At 40.7% G+C, this 9065-nt stretch overlaps 1 pseudogene; it reads left to right on the top strand.

Moving 5' to 3' along the window:
• The first annotated feature begins 5685 nt into the window (after window positions 1-5685).
• On the top strand, window positions 5686-7293 carry LOC120829904 (gap junction delta-2 protein pseudogene; annotated as a pseudogene).
• The last annotated feature ends 1772 nt before the right edge of the window (window positions 7294-9065 follow it).

The raw sequence follows: 9065 nt of genomic DNA on the forward strand, positions 1-9065 counted from the left end.
ACAGGGCTAACACAGAGACCAACAACCATTCACACACCTACAGGCAATTGAGAGTTACCAATCAACCTGATTCCCAGAGCATGTCTTTGGACTGTGGGAGGAAGTCAGAGTACCCAGACACGGGGAGAACATGCAGACTCCACACAGAAAGGCCACTGGGCCGGGTCGAACCCAGGACCGTCCTGCTGTGAGGCGACAGTGCTAACCACCCTGCCACCATGCCGCTGTGTATAGGTAACATAGTCATATTAGGTATAAAAAAAGCTGTAGCTTTCATTTGTGTATTAAAAATAAAGAAGGCAAGTTTAAATATTTCTTGTGAAACAAATTCTCTTGCCTTTCAGAACATTTTCCACCAGCCGCCACTGAATAAATGAGTAAATATCAGATTTTTGTTTCATCTTCAAGCCCTCACCGTTTTTGGGTAAATATAGTATTGTAGGCTAAACACACGTGCTGTCCTCTTTTTTTCCATTTTCTTTACATCGCCATGCTTCCACCGGATATCCTGCGTCTCATTGCAATAACTTGTGTGTTCCCTTGGGCAACAGAAAGGGGTTCATAAAATGCTCCGAATGTAAGCCAGAAAGCGCCCAAACACTCAACAATGACAGTCGGACAGAGCTAAACCCTCCTGGGGCTCGTTCCATGTACGTGGCTAACTGTGTTAGCTGGATCATTTTCAGCATACGATAACATAGATCAGGCTTTTTGGTTCCACAAAGCAAGTTTGGCAAAATCACCATAGCAACACATCAAAAAACTTGAACCTGGTCCGGTGCAGGCTTACTTGAGCCAGCTGGATTAGCCCGTCACTGCCCTGGTAAAAAAGGGCAGCTCTCCTCATTGATAAAGGAGCGATATCACTTAGATTAACATTTTATAGGGAGAGACTTCTACAAGACCACAAAGATCTGTTTTGATATCACGATGACTTCCTGTACGAGCGCTATCGATGCGGCCGACAAGGAATCTTTATTTACATAGAAGACCTTCTCGAGCCGTAACGTGGTGAACACCACACTCCACAGCGGAGCATCGACTGTCCCGCAGACTGTTTCACACACTGTCTCTAACACTGTCTCCATGTACATGTTTGTACAGTGTTGCGATGTAGAGAACATCTGGAAAGCTGCTGCATGACATGCTGTTTGTTTATTTGGCGCTTAATGTTTCACTGCTTCAATTGATCAAATTTCTGATTATGAATAATGGATACACACTGACTCACACACACATATACATACATAAAAAGGATACATAAGTGCATATAGTACATATATCCTCACAAGTATCTCGTCAGCCTTATAAATTAGATACTCTTTGGGATTGTTTTTTATATACAATGCCAGCAAGATCTCATTGGATGATGCATTCCTCAGAGGGCTTTACAGTTCGTACACAGTTTGCATCCTCTGTTCCAAAACCCTCACAGCGGCAAAGGAAAAAAAAAAAAAAAAAAACTTGGTAGTGCTAATTAGCGATCCATTTAAATCAAAAGCAACCCTGGCTGAGTCTAATCAGTGCAAGTCATCCAAGTAGGGTAATGACCAAGAAAGTGTGGTTCTAGTTGGGACGCTTCCCTCGCTTCCGGCAGATGAGAGGCTTGTTTTCTTTAATATTGATTTTTCTTTCCCTTACGGTATGCAGTGTTGTTGCTCCGTTTGGTTACCGCTACTTGTTCGCCCGACTACTACCCCCTGCTGGTCCTTGTGTGTGTGTGTGGGGAGGGGGGGTTGTATAGGTTGCCATGACTTGGTCGATTGAAAAGTAGCATGCAAGCTGAAAAAGTGTGGACACCCCTGGTCTAGATCATGTTTTTTCCATATCAGAAATATAAGTAAACTCAGATCTGAACTTGAGATGATCATACATTGTGACAATTCATCTTGTCACGCATTGATTATTGTAATGCTCTAAACCGTTTGCAGGTCATTCTAGCGCTGCAGCCCGTTTTCTCACTAAGACAAATCAATGGTCTCCCATCTCTCCCATACCCCAATTTCTCAACTGGATTCCAGTAGCTTTTAGGATACACTACAAAATTCTCCCGCTCCCGCAGGGGCGGACAGGGGGCAGAAAGTGGCCCGGGAGTTTTTTTTACAACATTTGGATGCAATTTGCCTGAATGGACACATGGAATCAGGAAACATTTATTACCAAAATATGTTAGACATACAAAGAATTTGTCTTAGCGGTTGGTGCCTAACATCAGACAGTAAGACAATGAACAACAAGACAGATAAGACAACATAGTGCAAGAAAATGGTGTAAATTTACAGATCTGACTTTACGATATAAGATAGGATGTAGGCTAGAGGGATATAAAATAAACAATTAAAAAATTACCAACAAGAAGGAATTTGAATTTAAAAATAAAGTGTACCAGCGAACAGATAGCCATACTCTACACAACTGTGTTGTGAGTGTATGTGACAGTGACAGGTGTAGGTGCACGTGGAGTGTGAAAGGAGTGACCAATGGAAAGGGATGTCAGAATCAGTCAATGGGGGACCCAGGATCTGTTGATGAGCCTGACTGCCAACGGGAAGAAACAGTTTGTGTGGCGGGAGGTCTTGGTCCTGATGGACCTCAGCATCCTGCCAGATGGAAGGGGCTACAATCTTTTCCTGGGTGATTATGGAGCCCAGAAAGTGGAAGGAATCCACAGCAGTGACGTGGGAGTCACACAGGGTGATGGGGGAAGGTGGGACTTCGTTCTTCATGAAATCCACAACCTTCTGAGCTTCAGGTTGTTTTGGCTCACCACTCCACCACATGGTCAGTATTCTGCATGCAGAAATACCGGGAATTACATGAGGAGGCATACATCCATAAAGGACAGCAGATGTTATAAAAAAGCCTAACCTGCAAGAAGAGGGGTCGACAACAACTTAAAAAAACTACCGTCTTATGAGATTTGAACTTTACAGCCAATGAATGATTTTAGAGCAGCCATCATATTCTGCAGTTATATGAGCTAGTCTGTTATCTTGTTGGTGCAGTGAAATAAGCAGTATACAAAAATTGTTTCCTTGCTACCATTGAAATGCCAGTTTAATATTTCTTTATGTAGGCGGGTGAAATTGAATGACACAGGACACAACATTATATTTAGAGGTCTTTATTTCTCGACTACTCTTAGAAGAGTGTTAAAGAAATTAGGAGATGTTCAATTTTATGATTTAAAATAGGCTTCCCTTTTATGCCGGTCCGGTGTTTTATTATGTGGTCAGGCTTATCTGGGTCCAGCTGTTCTTCTCGTACCGAGTTCGGGTCGGGTCTTCTTCAGGACTGAAATGATATGTCACTCATTAACTTTAATCAGTGATTAAATCAGTGGCTAAACGGCCTCTTAGACCCGCCGCATTCGGACACGGCCCGAGCCCAGCTGAGACATGCGGAGAGGACACGTCCTGTGCAGGAAAAGCATGACTATTTGTAAGATGTATTTTCAATATAATTTTTTTTTTTTTTAAAGCTCAAGGTAGGGCCACGCCCCATTGCCCTTTATGGACCAGCCGCCACTGTCCAGTGTACGCTCCACAGGACAGTCACGTGAAAAGAACGAACTTAATTTCCGGTTTCCCTCGTTACACTACACTAGCTGTCTCAAGAGAACAGTGCCCTTTAGTGGCTTTAGTGGTGAACATAATTTTTCACTGGGCTACATTTAGTATAGCGGAATTGATATGAACATCAGAACATCAATTAAGTGCTAGTTAAAGTATACTTCAACTAAGTATACTTTTAATTTAACTGAAAATGTCATTAAGTAATTGAGAATGTAGAATGATTTACTGTCTAACTTATTTTACTTTACAAACCTCTAAAACTGGCTAAATATTGAACCTTTGGATAAGCTTGCATTGTGTCCTCTTTTCTAGCTTGTTCCATACGCTTTTTGTCCCGGCTGTTTAGAAAAAAAAAAAAAAAAAAAAGAGAACACCCTCCAACTCCACCCCCCATTTTGTTTTGAAATCTTTGTTACAGTGTACATTTCCAGCCTTTGTAGTTAGATAACACAATGGCACTTTCAGATAGGCCATTCCCCCTCACTGCGCTCAACAGGATTCATTTCATCGAGGCATTAAGATTAAATACAGCCATGCAAACCCCATGGCAAAGGCTACTTTTTACATTTATTCTTTCAAATTTACATTGAGGTGAGTTCAACTCAGTTACCCTTCATGTGGGTGTACTTTGTCCTTTTTTTTGTCTGTTTCAGAAGGAATATGATTAAATTAGTAACAAATGTCTTTATACATTCAGATAAGTATTGCCTTCAGCGGATATTTTGGATCCCAGGGACACCTTTGTAATCTTTCTGGGAATTTGAGTTCTTGAAGTTCAGTTTTTATGATTTGAAGCTTTCCATAACATTTGTTAAGATAGATACCACTATATTTTCAAGTACCTTTTGATTTGTAAAATAAGGGTTTTGTTCGACCAAGGGTGGACGTGGTGCAGGGGAAGAGAAGGTGCGTTCTTGAACCGTAAGGCTGGCGATTCAAGCCCTGGCTGCTCCATGTCCCATGTCCCATGTTGAAGTGTCCTTGAGCAAGACGCCTAATCCCTAATTGCTCCCTGGGCAAAAATGTAAAAAGCCATGGGTAAAAAATGCAATGTAAGTCGCTTTGGATAAAAGCGTCAGCTAAATGACCTGTAATGTAATAAAAGGTGAACGATGGTATTTAATGTAATCTATAAAACCCTTTTTGAATTGACAATTAATGGAGCGTGTTTGGATTATTTAGGCCGTGTCACTGTCGCAGTTGGGAATCAAACTCAAGCTTGGTTTGTAATCAAAACTGTATTAATTTATCTGCAGCTTCCATCTGATCAATCATGCAAGACAGGGACAATCAGATCTTGACCATGGGTCACAGTGCACATCATCAATACATTAGATCTCATCTTAGTAGTGGTTAGTGATGTAACGTATCACATGGCATCACATTTACATAGGTTTCTGTCGGGGTACGCCCGCAAGTGTCACAAACAGGGTAGGTGGAGGCAGGACTCAAAAGCAGAGTTCAAACAAAAATACGTAGTCAAAATTCCAAATCAAAATGCCGGGGGGGGGGGCAAAACACAGACCACAACCAGGAACACTCAGGCTTGACCATTCAACACATTCAGTATAACACAACAAAAGACACACAGGGCTTAAATACACTGGGAAGGTGCAGGTGATTGGAGACAGGTGGAAACAATCAGACACGGCAGACAATCACAGGAAGGCAGGAAGTGAAGTTACCCAGGGACACAAGAGGCAGAAAACTGCAAAATAAAACAGGAAACAAACCCAAACTGTGACAGCTAGCTTCTTAGACAGGATCTTATGTTTACTGGAATACATATTGAGCAAATATTCCTTTAACAGTTTCATTTGCGGAGTTAGCCGGTAACTTTGGTGGCAGAACGACGCTCTGCTACTCCCATTTCAAAATACTGAGTGCTGATTCTACTTGGAAGTCGGGACATCTGCTCATTGAATGTTCTTGAGCAAATTTATAAAGAAATACAAATAAATCACGTTCAGCTTGTTTTGTTTTAAACATTTCCCCTAAAGTTGTTGCAGTTTGATATCAATTACAGAAACGTTTTTAGAAGCACTGATGGACACTGATGTGTCATATTATTAATAATATTGTTGACATCTTTTACCTTTTTTGTAGGGTTACGCCATGGGTGACTGGTCCATACTTGGTCGCTTCCTGTCAGAAGTCCAAAACCACTCTACAGTGATAGGCAAGATCTGGCTCACCATGCGGCTGATTTTCCGTATTCTGCTCGTGGCCTTAGTGGGTGACGCTGTCTACAGTGATGAGCAGTCACTCATGTTACATTCACATGTAACACCCAGCAGCCTGGATGTAACAACGTCTGTTATGACACTTTTGCTCCTGTTTTGCATCTTCGGTTTTGGGTCTTCCAAATTGTGCTGGTCTTCACTCCATCCATCTTCTACATAGTTTTTATTCTACATAAGATTGCCAAAGATGAAAAGCTGAATGGCCAAAGGGCACAGATGGTAGCCCAGAGGTATCCCCAATCGAGATGTGGGCGCATTGGGAAGGATGGCATGGAGGTCTTAAAGGTTGACATGCCCACCTACTGTCATTACAGGGAAGATTGGGATGCAAAAGAGAGAGAAGGAGTAGAGCAAAGCTCTCTGGAGGAGGATGGTGGCAAAGTAGGAGAGGACCCTACGCAGCAGTCCAATCGGGTTCTGCTCATCTACATTCTTCATGTGTTACTACGATCAGTCATGGAGATTACCTTTCTGGTGGGCCAATTCTTCTTGTTCGGGTTCACGGTGCCTCAACTGTACCGCTGTGAGACCTACCCTTGTCCCACACGTACAGACTGCTTTGTGTCGCGTGCCACTGAGAAAACCATCTTCTTGAACTTCATGTTCAGTATAGGTTTTAGCTGCTTTCTACTCAACATAGCAGAGCTCCACTACCTTGGCTGGGTCTACATTTTCCGCATCCTCTGCTCGGCCTGTTTCACCTGCTGCAGTCATGAGAGGGACACTATCAGACTCTACTCAAACCACAACGCCCTCCTGCTGCAGCTAAGGCATTCTCTTAGGAGCCAGTTGGCTCTGTAGAACTCCAGAACAGCCCTGGCTCCGGAAAAAAATGGGGGTTTGCTCACACATGGCCCAACTATCTCCTTGGAGACGGACTCAGCAGTGGACTGCACGTCCAAGATAAGTCCTAAGAACAGAGACAAAATTAAGTTCAAATTGACCAACATGGCGAGGCTGGGACGGACTAAGAAGTCTTGGCTATGACAGTGGTATTTTCCTGTACTGCCCTTCAATGGGCTCTCACAGGCCTGAAACAGATCCTTTATGAACATTTAATGCAGACCTATTTTAGCTAACGCTAGTTTCCTTAATTAGCAAGAAACTTATTTTAAAAGGTACCAATGCAATGATTTTGTGGAATGCCATTAAATTAAGGCAAAAAAAGACTTCAGGAAGAGAAAGGAGGAAACTCCAAATCTTTTTTTTCAATTTGTATGGCAATTTTTGTAACTTCCCGAAACCAGTAATCCAACATTCATACCTACTTAATCCAGCATTTTTCAGACAAGTATAGGGACGAAAAAACAGGCATCGTTTGAACTTCTATCTCAGCTATGGTTTTCCTTCTTAACACCCTTCAGTCAAAAAGTTAAATCTATTTGTACAGATTTAAACATTAACTATTTTGTAATGTTTTTTTGAAACTGTTGACGAGCATCAATAATGCAGCTGCATTATTGAATATTACGTTGTAGGACAATAGACATCAAAAACAAAGAACATACATTTTTGTGTTTGTAATTTTTGCTTTTCCACTATGAACATACCAACCATTCAAAACCCGTGTAGAATATTATGTAGTATGGAGATGATTCTACCGTGTTATAGATTTTGGGACGCACGACTTTTAGTCACAGAAATGTTTAGATATTTTTGAATTTCATTGATAGTAGTACATTTAAGAATTTAAAAGAATTTAATTTGATTCATTTAGTGTTGTGATGATAGAGCTGTGATTTTACAGACATTTATTTTATTCATTGAAATTATTCCCGTTGGCTCAAATGTGACATACACTGTAACAAATTGCTGTAAATTTACGGTGCATTTCTAACGGTATCTTACAGTATGTCATAATAACTAACATTCAGTTAAATTTCCATCCCTTGCTTATAATTAACGGCCAATGTCATGAATAAACAGTTAAAGCTGTCAATTTACAATAATAGCAGACTACCGTAATTCAACTGCACGTTACATATATTTTATGAAGTGGTGGAAATACACATACAAGTGCAGTGAATCACAATCCATCTACATCTGTTGTAGGTTAATGTATGGAAGCCCATGTCAGCCACTGAAAAACAGGTCCTGTAATTCATCATAATGAGATAGTATCTCATGAGATATGATGATGACTTTGACTTACACGACATTACTATACATGCAGCTGTAACTTTTATCCAAAACACCCATGGTTTGACATAATTTTATGTGGAGTAATTGGGGGTTAGGTGTCTTGCTCAGTGACACTTCAACTTGGCACAGGGAGCAGCCAGGATTCAAACCGCCAACCTTGTGCTGCACAGCACACCCTCCCTATCCCATGGACCGCCTTCGCTGTCGTTTCAGTGGCCCGGAATGTAAAGATTATAAATATTTGTATTATTCAAAGTGTTCATTACCTAAAAGTCATTTGAGTGTTAATCGTGACCGACTGCTCCTGAACGTGATGTCAGACGCGTAATCTTAGTTCATCCAGAACACCTGTCAGTGCAGTTCAACATCGGAGGAGTTTCTCATTGCCTCGTCTCTCTAAGTAACGTTGGTAAGTGTTATTTGCCTGGCATGATTAACATGCTCTTTCATTCTCTTTCCTTACATCTTGTTGTCTTCCTCAACTTTGTCATTTTAATATTTTACCAATGACAGTGTTTCTAAATATTTAATTTTGGTTTGTTTTACAGAGGCACTGGATTAAGGACGCCAGCCGTTTGTTGCGGTCAATTGAAAGTGTTCCATAGCATATTATTGCCTTTAGTTTACCTTGTTCCCAATGATTTTATGATTCATTTTTTTAATATTGTAAACATGCGGCATATTTTATGTTTTGTTCTTGGTTACAAAGGCCTAACATTTTTTTATTAAAGGCATCTAATAAACTCCAACCACTATGACCGAAATGAGTTTGGTTGTCTTTCTTTCATTTGTGGGGAATTAAATGCGAAAGTATACGGTTATAAGTAAACGGTAACATTCTGGTATTTACACAAAAACAGTAATCGTATGGTAACAAACTTTAATCCAATATACGACAATATACCGTAAATTACGGTAGGGCACTGTAAAAACAGTAAATTACTAGCGTCGACTGCCAGTAAATTGCAGTTAATTCACAGTAAAATTCATTCAAGTTTACGGTAACATAGAGTAATCCATTTTACGGTAACATAGTGTAAAAAACATTTACGGTATTATACCGTAAAATAACAGTAAATTCCTGGCGTCCTTGCTGCCAGTAAAA

The sequence above is a fragment of the Gasterosteus aculeatus genome, chromosome 1, assembly GCF_964276395.1.
Source record: "Gasterosteus aculeatus chromosome 1, fGasAcu3.hap1.1, whole genome shotgun sequence".
Taxonomy (NCBI): Eukaryota; Metazoa; Chordata; class Actinopteri; order Perciformes; family Gasterosteidae; genus Gasterosteus; species Gasterosteus aculeatus.